The following is a 15198-nucleotide window of genomic DNA, read 5'->3' on the forward strand; positions in this document are numbered from 1 at the left end:
AATTCCATGGATAAATTTACCAAGATAGGGGATATACTGCAATATTGTCTCGGTTGTTTGTGGTGCAGGAGTTTATTAGATGAGGTAGTACCCGAGGAGATATTGCTCTGTTTCCTAGCAAGCAGATATTGTATGTGCACCCACAAATTTGCAGCTGGGGTCAGCCAAGTGAATGTGGAGTGATTAAGTGCTCCCCTAACTAAATTGTCAGCCAGTTTATTCCCTGGGATACCCACACGACTTGGCATCCCATGAAAGACAAATGAACAGGCAGCACAACAAAGGTCAGTGAGAAGGTAATCAGTAGCGAAGACCACAGGTTGGCAAGAATAGTACCTGTCAATAGCCTGGTGACTGCTCATCAACTCAGTACTTATTAAAACATAGTCAATGGAAGCCCATTTAATAAAATGGAGATCTCTACTAACGCCTTTCAGCTCTGCCATAAATACACTAGATGTTCCCAGCACCAAATGGTGTTCCATACCGGCAGGAGATGTAAAAGCATATTCCATCAGACCCACAGTTTTTGAGCTGTTGGCATGGAAGATACTAGCACCATGGAACTCTTGAAGAACAGGACATACAGATGATGAAAGGTCATGTAAGCGGCCGAGGCCTTAGAACCTTATAAGGGTTCTAACCCATGGCATGATTACCATCCAAGGGGGAGTGAGTGGGAAAATGGGGAGCACAGTCCAGGAAGAGGAGATGGAGATCTCAGCAGAGGGAAACAAGACGCATTCCAACTTTAAATCTTACTCAAGGGCGGGAATCAGGATGATGACATGCCTTGTATCTAAAGAGAATGGGTTACATGGGATGATCAGGGAATTGTCAATTGGTGATTGGATGGAAGACCAAGAACTGATACCATTGAATCTCAAGAGGGAAGACAGATGATTCAGCAAGGACATTGCCTAAAGGACAAGTGGCCGGAGAGAACCCATGATGGTGGACTTGGTATAACAGTTTCAGAGCTGAAGGAGCTGTCAAGCCATAAAACTGGCAACCATAGCTGAGTCAGGATGAAACCAGTGTCCTGTAAATACAAATAAGAGTAGTATGATCCACACCCCAGGATGTGCTGGGAAGGAAGCAGATAGCATTAAGCTTCTGAATGCAGCTAGTCTTTAGGAGACAAATATCGGGAAACCGAATCAGCTTTTGATCAAACATGAGACACAAGAAATGGGACTCTGCTACAATGTACAAGTTCTGGGTACCTAAGTAGAGTTCCAGGTCAGGATGGACGATGATACGGCTGCAGAAATACGTGACTCATGTCGTCGTAGAAGAGAACTGGAAACCATGGTAAAAAGAAAATGCAAAGGCCCACTGGATGGCACCTAGTAGCCAGTCTTCAGCAGAGACTACCAAGTGAAAGTCGTACCAAATGCAAAAACCATTGTCGTACAATGCAGTAGTGACCAGCAGTCCAACAGGGTCACTAACCCTTGATGGTGCTGAAGAGTTACACTCAATACGGAGTTCTGTGCACCACTGTTCTCTTGGAGCCATAACAAGCTGAAAAAGTACTGACAGAAATGCCAACAACAGTTGGGATAAAAACTGACTAATAATTATCAGTAGGGTGGGGTTCGTAACACCCAGTCGTGGAGGCTGAATAAAATTTGATGACACCAAGTGATGTTGTATGCCACAAGGTGCAGTCGTTTAGAAACAGCCTGTCAGATTGCCATTTCCAACCTAAGCGGATGATCAGTTTGGGATCGAACTCCCAGAAACGAAACAACACTGATTGGGGAGGCGGAAGGGGGGGGGGGGCAGGGGGGGCAAAAGGTCCCAATTTTCATGAACCCAGCAAGTAAAATCTGTGGGCAATAACCCTTTCAAGTAGCTTATAGAATATGTTGGTCAGGCTAATTGGCCAGTAACTGTCAAGAGACACTGGGTTCTTGCCTGGCTTAAGGACTGGGGTGGGGAGGTGACCTACAAGACCACGAACCTTGGCCCACACCCAAGAACAATGCGCAAGTCACCAGGGAGGAGACATAGCACTCCCAACATTTCTTCTTACTGTGTTTTTTTTATGGTTTTAGGGCACAAAACTGCTTTGGTCATAAGTGCCTATTCTGTGGCTTAGGGAAGGGTAAAAAACCAAATGCGAAATCAGCAGCAATGGGAGCAAAACTCAAGGAGGAGGAAAACTAAAAACGGAAGGAAATCTTAGAAAACTACTAATGAACGAGGGGGGGAGGGGGTTGTATTCCCCAAAAAGGAGCTTCAAATGACCGATGTCATGTCATTGACACTGATAACCTCAAGGACGCAATCGGCTGAATGCATGTCATCTGCTAAAAGGGAAGATATATCAGGCAACAACTGCAAATGGGTGGGTAGTGGACTAAAATAGGGGCACTGAAGTAAAAGGTGTCTCACTGTCCATGGTTGAGAGCAGTGAGAACAAAGCGGGGGAGAATCACCACTTAAAAGATGTCAATGGCTAAAAAGACAGTACCCTACCTGGAGTCTAGTTGAAATTACCCCCTCTCGACAAACAGGCTCGGAGGAAGAGGTCCAAGCATAGGGAAGATTTTTTACATCCCGTAACTTATTATTGGGAAGTGTAGACCAATGTGTGTGCCATAAAAGAGTAACACGATGACAAAAAATGCCCTGTAGATCTGCAAAGGGGACCATGTGAACAGTGGGCTGAAGAAGAAAGACTGCAGCCTTGGCTGCTTTATCAGCTGCCTCGTTTCTGCAGATACCAATGTGCCCTGGGATCCAGAGGAATACCACAGAGACACCCCCAAGAGGAGGCTATCTTGAATCTGATGGACCACAGGGTGGACAGGATAAAGAGCTTGGAGGTTGAGAAGAGAGCTGAGCGAATCTGGGCATATAATATACTGTAGCCACTTGTGGCGACGGACATATTGGACAGCCTGGAGAACAGCATAAAGCTCTGCAGTAAAAACTGAACACTGGTCGGGAAGCCGAAATCTATTAGTGGTGTTGCCAACAATATAGGCTCCCCAAACACCAAATGTGGTCTTTGAGCCATCAGTGTAAATAAATGCGGCATCCTCCATTTGTGCGCATAAAGTACCAAATGGCCGACAAACTATAGGGAGGATATCATCCTTGGGAAGCTGACAAAGGGCATGGAGAAGGCAGGTCTGGGGACGAAGTTAAGGTGGCGCTGTACTCCAATTTGTCAAAAAAAGTTTTAGGAAAGTGAAAGGAAAGGGAACGCAATAGTTGACGGAAGTTGACTCCCGGTGGTAGTAGGGAGGAGGGGTGGCCTGCATACCCTAAATCCAGGGAGGCGTCAAAAAAAGGACATAGGTCAGATGGGTGGGCATGGAAGACAGATGACAAGCATAACGAGTCAGTAGGACAGCTCACCGATTGGACAGCAGAGGTTCAGCAGTCTCAGCGTAAAGGCTCTCCACAGGGCTGGTATAAAAAGCTCCAGATGCTAAGAGCAATCCACGGTGATGGACGCCAGAGAATAGACGGCTGTGCAGAGGAGTAAAGTGGGCTTCCATAGTCCTATTTTGAGTGCACTAAGGCACGATATAGGTGAAGGAGGACCACTTGGTCTGCTCCCCAGGAGGCACCACTCAGAACACAGAGGGTGTTGAGTGATTGCATACAGCGAGCTGAGAGATACGAAATGTGGGAAGACCAGCACAGTTTTCTATCAAACATAAGTCCCAAGAATTTGGTGACATCGGCGAATGGAAGGTCGACAGGGCCTAGGTGTAGGGAAGGAGGAGGAAACTCTGCATGATGCCAAAAATTTACGCAGATGGTCTTACTGGGAGAAAAGCGGAAGCTGGTTTTGATGCTCCATGAGTGGAGACGATCGAGACATCCTTGAAGACGTCATTCAAGACGGCTGGTCCATTGAGAGCTGTAATAGATTAGAAAATCGTTGACAAAGAGGGAGCCAGAGACATCGAGAAGAAGATAATCCATAACTGGATTTATGGCGATGGCAAACAGTACAACACTCAGCACAGAGCCCTGGGGAACCCAATTTTCTTGGGTGAAAGTATGGGAAGAGTGTGGTGTGCACCCGCACCTGAAAGGTGCGCTCTGTCATAAATTCACGAATAAAAAGGGGTAGCCGACCTCAAAAGCCCCAAGAGAACTGTGTGCGGTGGATGCCTGTCCCCCAACAGGTATCATATGCTCTCTCCAGATCAAAAAATATTGCTACCATTTGCTGTTCCTGAGAAAATTGTTCATGATGTAAGTGGAGAGAGGAACAAGATGGTCAACTGCAGAACAATGCTTTTGGAAACCACATTGGACAGGTTTCAGGACTCCTGCCACCAGCCTAAACGGCAGTTCCCACTCCAAAACCTTACATACACTACTCGTGAGAGATATGGGGTGATAGCTACAGGGGAGATGTTTGTCCTTTCCAGGTTTCAGAATAGGAATGATGACAGCTTCCCGCCATCTTCTGGGAAAGGTACTGTTGGTCCAAATTCGATTATAAAAGCAAAGGAGATAACACAGACATTTGGATGTGGATGCCATCTAGTCCCGAGGCGAAAGAGCAAGAGAAAGAGAGTGCAAGTTGGAGTTCCCGCAAAGAGAAAACAGTATTACAGCTTTCGCGATTTTGAGAGGAGAAAGCAAGAGGTCGCACTTCCACTGCTCGTTTCATTGGGAGGGTAATTTGAAGAGCTCGAAATCTCAGCAAAGCGTTGACACAATTACTTAGAAATTGTGACTGGGTCCACTAAGAAGGTATCATGCGCGACAGTGAGCTCAGAGATCGGAGAGAAACTAGACATGCCAGATAACCGTCGAATTCAACTACAAACTACAGGGCGAACAGAAAAGGGAAAAATCTCACCACAGTTGTCATTAACTCAATGACCGCTGAGAGCCGGCAGCCGATGGTGTGGAATGGCTTTCAGCCAAAGGCAGAAGATCCTGATCCATATGTTGCTCAGGGGCAGCTCCTGCTGCCAGTGATCGGCTGGTGGATCGGCCACCAGCGGTGCGTCTCAGTGACACGGAAGATGGCCGAGGGCAGCTACCACTGGGTGGTGCTGGACATGAGACATGCTGTGGCAGAGAAGGAGAGGAACTTTGTTTCTTTTGAGCCTTCTTGGAAGCAGGGCGGTGAGAGGAGGGAGGAAATGACGGTTGGGAGGTCAGGGTACGTAAAAAATCTTCATGAGCAGGCTCTTTTTTGGAAGTCTGGGTGTCCGATATTGGGGACCGTGATTTAGCAAGAGCCAATGAAGGGTGAGCATGAGAGTGAGCAGGCAATACTGGCAAGGATGAACGGGCGATCTATGGGCTGGCCAATCTGACGAGCGTAGCACTAAAGGTGAGATCACAAGTATGTGTAGCTACCTCCTTAGTAGGCCGAGGAGATGCAAGGATAGTGCTATACTTACCTGCTGGGAGCACAGTGGGCTTTCTACTGGTGAATAACTTACAAGCAGCATATGTGGACACCTTCTCCTTCACTCAGATTTCCTGAATAATTCATTGATCTTTGAAAATAGGGCAATCTCTAGAAGAAGCAGCGTGGTCGCCCATACAGTTGATGCAATGAGGGGATGGAGGTGGACGGTCACCCTCATGGGTATCCCTGCCACATGTAATGCATTTGGCCAGACTGGAACACAACTGGCTGGTATGATTAAACCGCTGCCACTTATAGTAACATGTAGGGTTGGGGATGTAAGGGTGAACTAAAATGATCTCATATCCCACTTTAATGTTCAATGGAAGATGAACTCTGCCAAACGTCAAGAAGAGAGTACAGGTTGGTACCAAGCCCTTGTCAACCCTTTTCATGACTCGATGTATGGCCATTATGCCCTGGTCAGACAAGTAGTGTTGAATGTCCTCATTGGATAATCTGTCAAGTGAGCATGTATAAACCACCCCGCATGTTGAATTTCATGTACGGTGCGCCTCCACTCGGACAGGGAAGGTGTGTAGCAGTGTAGTGTGCAGCAGTTTTTGTGCCTGGAGGTCACTGACTGTTTCTAACAACAAGGTGCCATTTCGTAATCGGAACCAAGATTTTACAGGACCTGCAATTGCATTGACGCCATTCTGAATAATGAAAGGGATGATTGTGGAGAAGACTTGACCTTCATCAGACTGAGAAACAATTAGCAACTTTGGCATTGATGGAAGAATTGTCAATGGCTGAGACTCATCTAGCTTTCTCTTGTGGGCAGAAGTTGTAGACATAGAGGAAACCATTGCGAAAGTACCCCCCCCCCCCCCCCCCCCCCCCATGATTACCGGCGTCTCCAAGGGCATGCTCCTTCCTCCCGCCTTCCCGCCTTAGGTGGTGGTCCACACCTTAGGTTACACCTCCCGAGAAATGGACAGAGGAACCAATCGATACATTTGGAAGGTATCAACTCGGATAATCACCCATCCCTGGGCTTGGCCTTTACCAGGGGATACGTATATATAGTACTTGTCTACCTGGGGTGGGGAATTACGCGTTACCCCGTCACCAGCTACATGAGGCAATGCATGGGTCGGCCTTCAGATGCGCACAGGAAGGAAAGAAAGAGAAAAGGAGGAACAAAGAAAAGGAAAGAAGAGAGGTCTCAAACACCGCAGCGGAGAAGAAGAGAGTAAAGAGAAGAAGAAAGGAAAACAGAACAAAAAGAGGACACAGACTTTCCAGCCGAGAGGGCAAAGAAGAGGAACTATGTATTAAAGTTACAAGTGTCCATCTCCGGATGTAGGCACAAAACATACTCCCAAAGAGAGGGAGAAGGGGAAGGGAAGAGGTGGGGGAAGGGAGCGAGGAAGGATGGGGGGCGGGGAGGGATGTGGAAAAGGAAGGTATGCAGTGCGGAAAGGAAAGAGAGCCGCATTAACGCAGGGTCCCGTGTTCGCCACGCGCATATCCACAAAAGAGTTGTGGACCCACTGCGAAGTTCTTACTGTGTTTGATTAGATAGTGAGTCTTAGCATGAAGTCACTTAAAAGTGATAATGTTGATCTGTGTAGTATGTCATTTGAATCATTGCAGGGCTAGTTGATGATCCTGAATAGGTATTGCAATGTCTTTGGTCAACCAGGGCACTAGCTGATAGTGAGGGGGGGGGGGGGGACCTGTAGAATGGGAAATACCAGTTCCAGTGATGTGAATGATTGTGTCAGACATCTTGCATAAACTCATCAATACAATCTGACAGAGAGGCATATGAAGGCAAGGTGGCTCTGAAGTGCTCAATGTGGTACTCCAGTCCTGTTTAACCTTTGGAATTACCCCTAAAGGGCTTACCTTAAAAGTTCCCATCTCTGGGTGCAATTCCTCCTTCCACCAGTCTCTCCTGGACTTCCAGAACCTTCAATCCTTAGCCCTTACCCAACTTGTCCTGAATCTCTACACTACTTCATGTAACCACCACTCCCAACAGCTCCTATCTCTCTTCAAAGTCCTCCACCTCTCAAACCCTTGCTTGGAGAACACACTGAGGAACATCATCCTAGAAGCCAGCTGCAAACTTGAGTTCCATGCCACACACCACCTGAAAAAACTATCCACAGTGCTAGTGCAACACCTAAGAAGTGGGGTCCCTCTCCCTATCCCTCAAAAACACCAACCACAACAGAACCTTCAACAAACCCCCCTCATAGCCAACAAACCTAGCCTAGCCACCCTACTCAATCTCCCCATACCAGCACATACCCCACACAGACCAAATCTCAACTATAACCACAGTCAAATGCCACATATCACCAGTCCCAATTCAGTCCTAAACCTCTCATCCAGATCCCTCTCTCCTCCAGAGACATCTGTTCTCTCAAAAGGCTTAACCTTTAGCCCCACACCTAAATTCAACCACACTGCCCTGGTTAAAGATCTCCTCTCATTCACCCGGAACCTCAACTGGAAATATCACTTCACTACCCAAACACAGCCCCCAAGTACTAGACCCAGTGTTGAACCCTGTCTAGAACAGTTCCGACTGCCTTCTCAAAGGGATCCTCCTCCCCTCCCCCAAAACCATCCCTTGCAGACATTTCAGGAATTCCTCACATCCAGTGTTAGGAATTCCTCACATCCAGTGTTGCCTCCCAGTCCTTCTTGAAGAACATCCCGACAACCCCCAACATCACCCCAGCTGAATCCCGTGCCATTAAGGAGCTGAAAATAGACCGCTCTATTGTCATCCTCCCGGCGGATAAAGGCTCCACAACTGTCGTACTTGACCGTGTGGAGTATGTGGCAGAAGGACTGCGTCAACTCTCTGACACCTCAACCTACAAAGCTGTCACCCAGGATCCCATTCCCTCCATCCAGACTGAGCTGCAAAAAATCCTAAAAATCCAAGGTCCCTCACAAGGCCTCACAACGGCTTCCATAGACTTACTCACTCCACCTGAGCCACGTACCCCTACCTTCTACCTATTACCCAAAATCCACAAAGAGAACCATCCTGGCCGTCCCATTGTAGCAGGCTTCAAATCCCCAACTGAACGTATCTCAGCTCTGGTAGATCAGCACCTACAACCTATCACCCGCAGACTCCCATCCTACATCAAAGACACAAACCACTTCCTAGAACGCCTCAAATCCATTCCCACTCCTCTCCCACCTGAAACCTTTCTTGTCACCATAGATGCTACATCCCTTTACACAAACATCCCACATACCCATGGTCTCTCTGCCCTTGAGCACTACCTCTCCCAACGACCACCCGAAGATCTTCCAAAAACCTCGTTCCTTATCACACTTACCAACTTCATCCTCACCCATAATTACTTCACTTTTGAAGGCCAGACCTACAAACAAATCAGGGGAACGGCCATGGGAACCAGGATGGCTCCCTCCTATGCCAACCTCTTCATGGGCCGCATGAAGGAGGCTTTCCTGAAGACCCAACAGCTGCTTCCCCTGGCCTGGTATAGGTTTATAGATGACATCTTTGTGGTCTGGACTCATGGTGAAGAAACACTCCTTAATTTCCTCCATAACCTCAACTCCTTTTCGAATCTGAATTTCACCTGGTCCTTCTCCAAAACCCAAGCCACCTTCCTGGATGTTGACCTTCATCTTGTTGAAGCTCACATCCACACCTCTGTCCATATCAAACCCACAAACAAACAACAGTACCTTCACTTTGATAGCTGCCATCCTTTCCACATCAAACGCTCCCTTCCCTACAGCCTAGGTATTCGTGGCAAACGTATCTGCTCCAGTGACGAATCTCTCAACAACTACATCAATAACCTGACCAGTGCTTTCCTCTCCCGCAACTATCCTGCAGACCTTGTCCACAAACAGATATCCCGAGCAATACATTCCTCCCTGTCCAACAACAATGTTCCTACCCCCAGACCACACAGAAGCATCCCCCTTGTCACCCAATATTATCCTGGCCTCGAAAACATCAACAAATTACTCCGCCAGGGATATGACTTTCTCAAGTCAACCCCTGAAATGAGATCATCCCTTGACAAAATTCTCCCCACACCACCCAGAGTTGCCTTTCGTCGCCCCCCTAACCTCCGTAACATCCTTGTTAAACCCTACAATATTCCCAGACTACCTTCTCTACCCAGCGGTTCCTACCCCTGTAACCGACCCCGCTGCAAAACCTGCCCCATGCATCCCCCCACAACCACCTACTCCAGCCCCGCTACTGGTAAAACATACACAATTCAAGGCAGGGCTACGTGTGAAACCACACATGTCATTTATCAACTGACATGCCTGCACTGCACAGCCTTTTACATCGGCATGACAACAACCAAACTGGCTGAGCGCATGAACGGACACAGACGAACTGTCTGCCTAGGAGATGCCCAATACCCAGTAGCGGAGCATGCCCTCCAGCATAATTCTAGGGACCTAGGAACCTGCTACACCGTATGTGCCATTTGGTTTCTCCCACCCAACACCAGTCCCTCTGAACTGCGGAGATGGAAACTTGCACTCCAACACATCCTTTCATCCCGCCATCCCCCTGGACTGAACCTACGTTAAACCACCTCACTCCCATTCACTCTTCAGTCTTCTCGTCTTTCCCTTTCCTCTTTAGCCATTCACGCATCTTTTCATCCTACATAGTTGTGTTTATCTTTATACTATATACCTCTTTACTTCTGTATGCATCCTCTTTGGTTTGAAGCTGGCACAGTACTTACAGTAGAATATCTTTGGCTTCCCTCTGACAACCATGCCTCCATCCTTGCTACCCTCCCTGTTTACCTTTCCCTGTTGCTTCATAACCTGGGTTGTGAGTAACTGAATCCACTTTCCCTTCTTCCCTTTTTCCCCTCTCTCCTCCCTGATGAAGGAACAAAGTTCCGAAAGCTAGGAATGTAAATTTTCATTCTGTTTTATGTGTATCTATCGGCTGTACTGAGCTGAGGTAAGTACTGGCCAGCCCCTCTATCTCTTTGTTAGTATTTGTTTCACATCTTATATGAGATTTTCCATTAATCATTTCAATGTGGTAGTAGTTATGTCTGGCGATGGCAAGGAACTGACAGCATCACAGGAAAGTGGTCACTGTAACCCAAGTCCTCGAGTAGTGACCAATTTAGTTAAGCCACAAGGTCAGGGGAAGAGATCATATTAGATTGACAGCTGAATAGTTGCCATGGGCGGCACTGACATGTGTAGGAGAACCACTGAGGAGGCACAGGTCATGGTCCGTGAAGCTGGTCAATCATAAGGCCTTTACCAGAGGAAGTGATACTCCCTTACAGAGGGTGGTGTGCACTGAAGTCGCTAAGCAGGAAAAAAAAGGGGGGGAGGAAGGGGATCTGCTAGATTAATACAGTCAGTTTAACTTCTGTAAGTAGCCTGGATGGAGATAGGTAAACATTGTAAATTGCGAATAAAACGTTCTCGGGTTTCCAACTGCATCACGTTATTAAAATTACATGACCTTTTGACTAAGCACACACTGGCCATTGTCAAGTGGTATAACTGTCATTAAGCTGCTGGTACACTATTATACACTGAAGAGCCAAAAAAACTGGAACACTTGCCCAATATCGTGTAGGCTCCTGCAAGCACACATGGACTCAACTAATGTCTGAAGTAGTGCTGGAGAGAACCGACACCACGAATCCTGCAGGGCTGCCTAAAATTCGTTAGAGTATGGGGGGATGGAGGTCTCTTCTGAACAACATGTTGCAAGGCATCCCAGATTTGTTCAATAATGTTCATGTCTGGGGAGTTTGGTGGCCAGCGGAAGTGTTCAGACACAGAAGAGTATTCCTGGCACCACTCTGTAGCATTTCTGGATGTGTGGGATGTCATATTGTCCAGTTGGAATAGCCCAAGTCCGTCGGATACACAAAGGACATGAATGGATGCAGGTGATCAGACAGGATGCTTACATACGTGTCACCTGTCACCCGAGTCATATCTAATGTATCAAGGGACCCATATCACTCCAATTGTGAATGCCCCTCACCATTACAGAGCCTCCACCAGCTTGAACAGTCCCCTGCTGACATGCAGGTTCCATGGATTCATGAGGTTGTTTCCATACTCTTCCACATCTATCCACTTGATACAATTTGAAACAAAACTCGTCCGACCAGCAACATGTTTCCAGTCATCAACATTCCAATGTCGGTGTTGACAGGCCCAGGCAAGGCATAAGGCTTTGTGTCATGCATTCATCAAGGGTACATGAGTGGCTCATCGGCTCCAAAAGCCCATATCGATGATGTTTCATTGAATGATTTGCACACTGGCATTTGTTAATGGCTCAGCATTGAAATCTGCAGCAATTTGCAGAAGAGTTGCACTTCTGCCACACTGAACAATTCTCTTCAGTCACTGTTGGTCCCATTCTTGCAAATCTGTTTCCGGCCACAGCGATGTTGGAGATTTGATGTTTTACCGGACTACTAATATTCACAATACACTAGTGAAATGGTCGTATGAGAAAATCCCCACTTCATCGCTATCTCTGAGATGCTGTGTCCCATTGCTCATGCACCGACAATAACACCATGTTCAAACTCCCTTAGATCTTAATAGGCTGCCATTGTAGCAGCAGCAATCGGTCTAGCAACTGCACCACCAATGTGGGAGCATATGTTGACTTGGCATTCGACATGCCCACTTCAACTATACAATCACTGGATCCCAGCCATGCTAAGCTGCAGGCCACTGTCTCTATTTAGGGTACTGGTGATTTTTAGTTCAAAGGCTTCTTTAATTACACAGTCATGGATACCATTTTCTGAAGCACGCTCAGCTGAAGTCTATTTCTCGACGTAGCATGGGCAACAAAATCTCTCATGCTCCTTCCTGTATAGTTTGTCTAATGTAAGACTGGCCAAACTCTCAAGGTACCTTGTACACCCCAGGTATTCGAGACTTGCTGCACGTTTAACGGGTCTAAGCAATTGAAGGACTTTTGTCGGAGGCCCAAAGATCAGTTTGATCTTGTGTCTTTCCCATCGCAAATGACACTGATGCCTTGGCCGTAGCATCTATAGAAAACCTTACCACATCAATCCGTACTTATATGACAACAGCCACCATCTCTGAGCACAGAAGTGCACTGTGTTACAAACATTGATGCATTGTTCAAGAATGATATCAGACACTGATAATCTGTCCCACAAGCTAAGCCTCATACGCAAGGTCTTCAGGAACAACTGCTACAATATTCAGCGAATAAATGAAATGATTTTAAGCAAGAAATACAATAAGACAACTGACAATGAGCAGGAAAAGAAACTTGCTTTTTGGCCTTTCTGTGACTCTGGGTCAGGCAAGATAAGCTGGCTGCTGAAAAAGACACAAGATCAAATCAATCTTCAGGCATCTGACATAAATCCCCCAACTCCTGAGACCAGCTACAGAGACAGCATATCTCAGAACAACTGGGGTCAACAAGATACCTTGCAAGTGTGGCAAGTCTTACACCGGACAAACTGTTCACACTATGGAACAATGCAGGAAGAAGCACGAGATACTTTTTTTGTCTATACTACCCAGAGAAATCAGCTTTAGCTGAAAATGCTCTTGAAAATGGCCATCAGATACAATTTGAGGAAATTTTGTCATGGCTTGCACTAGTGGTTTCTGGGACTGTGTAATTAAAGAACCCTTTGAAACGAAAATTACCACTAACATCCTAAACAGAATAGGTGGCCTGAGCTCAGCACAGCGTGGGATCCAGTGATGGCGCAGATGAAGCAGGCATATCAAACACCGAGTCAATGTATGCCCACATATGGTGATGCAGTGAGCACCAGTGACATGCAGCCAGCAGCTGGTGTATATAAGGGTGTACCAGCAGCCCACTGGTGATCATACCACTTGTCAATCGCCAAGGAATGCTTGGCCAAAAGATTATGTAACTTATCACTTGACGTGGCTGGAAACCTGATAACTTTTTATTCAATGTTACCACTTCTAATCTTCCCCCTCCTTCATTCTTCCATCTACTACCCATACTAAACAATGCCCAGTTCTAGTAATTAATAAACAAAGTGTTATGAAGATTTGAGGGGAGCGAAGATTACATTAAACTTTCAAGTTTACTCAGCCTGTGAAGTTGACATGGCTAAAGTTGTTCTTATCTATGGGTGTGATTTTTGAAGCTGAAAATCTAACATTAGGCCCTAATGGTTAGTTTGAACTAAATGAATTGGAAGACTGAGATAAATATATTTTCCACTGATTTTCTCACATTTTAGTCTATCATACAATATTTTGATTTTTCACAATAATGAAGCCTAAATTAAATTGTTTGCACTTATTATACAAAAATATGTCTGATCACATCAGAAGCAAGCTTATGACACACAAACTCTGTGGAAATAATATTCCAAAGGGTTTATAATTTTTCTTAACAAATGAATTCCAACTAGTTTTTGTTACATTATTAATTTTAATTATTACATTGTAAATGACTCCAGAAATAAACATAGTAAACAGAACAAGATTGTCCAATTAATAATAGAAATTTGAAATGTGCAAATAATTCGCAATTTCCAATGTTTCTAAAAAAAAAAAAAATAATAATAATAATAAAAATTTTAACTGTATATTCAGAACTAGTACTTTTCGATTATAACATTGAAGCTAAAATATTTTATACAGTAATTCCTTTTCATAAATTTTAGCCTGAAAGATAACATACTGTGTATTAAATTATATCAAAGTTTTCAGAATAGCAACTGAGATAATATTGACCTGTCCAGAATTTAAAAAATACCGATATCAACAACTACTCTTGAGGAAAAGTAATGTCAGAGGAAGATATCCTGTCACATGCTGCAAGATTGCATTCTTACAGTCAGAGATAGTAAATACTGATGTCATTTGCACCTGCACCACTATCGCCTCCAGTGAGGTACAAAGAGATCCATTCATTCACTGATGACATCCCTATGAACCAAAGTACAGACTCCTCCAGATGCCCTCTCAGTACCAGCACAGTCTTGACAGAATGCATGACGACATGGGTATTGGGAATGCCCATCACTGAAGGACTTTTCTTGGAGAGCAATGAAAGCAACGGAAGAGGAAATAAAAAGGGAAGGAAGGGTGAAAAGAGAGAGAGGCACAAAAGGTGGAATGTACGCCACACTGGACAACTTAGAAAAGGAATAACAAGTCAAATCCAACAAGGGGTCCACATAGTTAAGAATGAAAAGTCTTATTATTTTCCTGTAGAAGGGAAGAAAATAAGTGTCCAAATCACAAACCAGAACCATGCGCAATCAGCACTAAGAAGTCCATCCAATGAAAAGCCAGAGAGGAAAAAAGAATAGTAGATGGAGCAACTTGCAGCATGACAAGGAAAGTATTGCTGCAAGGGATGGGGCCCCATGGTGGCCAAGCACATACTTCTAAAAGAGATGTGAGCCACTGGGGGAAAATGACATTCTTCCATTGCTCCAGGTTTTGTGGATTTGGCACCATGTTCTTGCACTACAGGCATTAGCATCACTGCTGAGTGGTTTTGGAATCCCAGCTCGCCCAGCAGTTTCCTGCTTTTATGAGCTCCCTTCACACTGTTTTGGTGCCGACAGGGTTTGCAAGTATGACGTTGTTAAGTCACAATCGTGTATGATGACTGTCACAATCACACAAAAAACATATTTATCTACATTTTGACTAAGTGTATATATCTTCCTGCTTTCCTTGCAAGTGGTATATATATCTTTGACACCATGCCTCTTGGAACACAAAACACTTTGGTTACCTTGGTTACAGAGGCATCT

At 45.6% G+C, this 15198-nt stretch overlaps 1 protein-coding gene across 1 annotated transcript in view; it reads right to left on the reverse strand.

Annotated features, from left to right (window-relative positions):
* The window catches only part of LOC124619769 (5'-3' exonuclease PLD3-like), a 96385-nt gene that overhangs the window by 59629 nt on the left and 21558 nt on the right, over window positions 1-15198 (reverse strand). The window lies entirely within an intron of this gene.

This window comes from Schistocerca americana, chromosome 6, assembly GCF_021461395.2.
Source record: "Schistocerca americana isolate TAMUIC-IGC-003095 chromosome 6, iqSchAmer2.1, whole genome shotgun sequence".
NCBI classification, from domain to species: domain Eukaryota; kingdom Metazoa; phylum Arthropoda; class Insecta; order Orthoptera; family Acrididae; genus Schistocerca; species Schistocerca americana.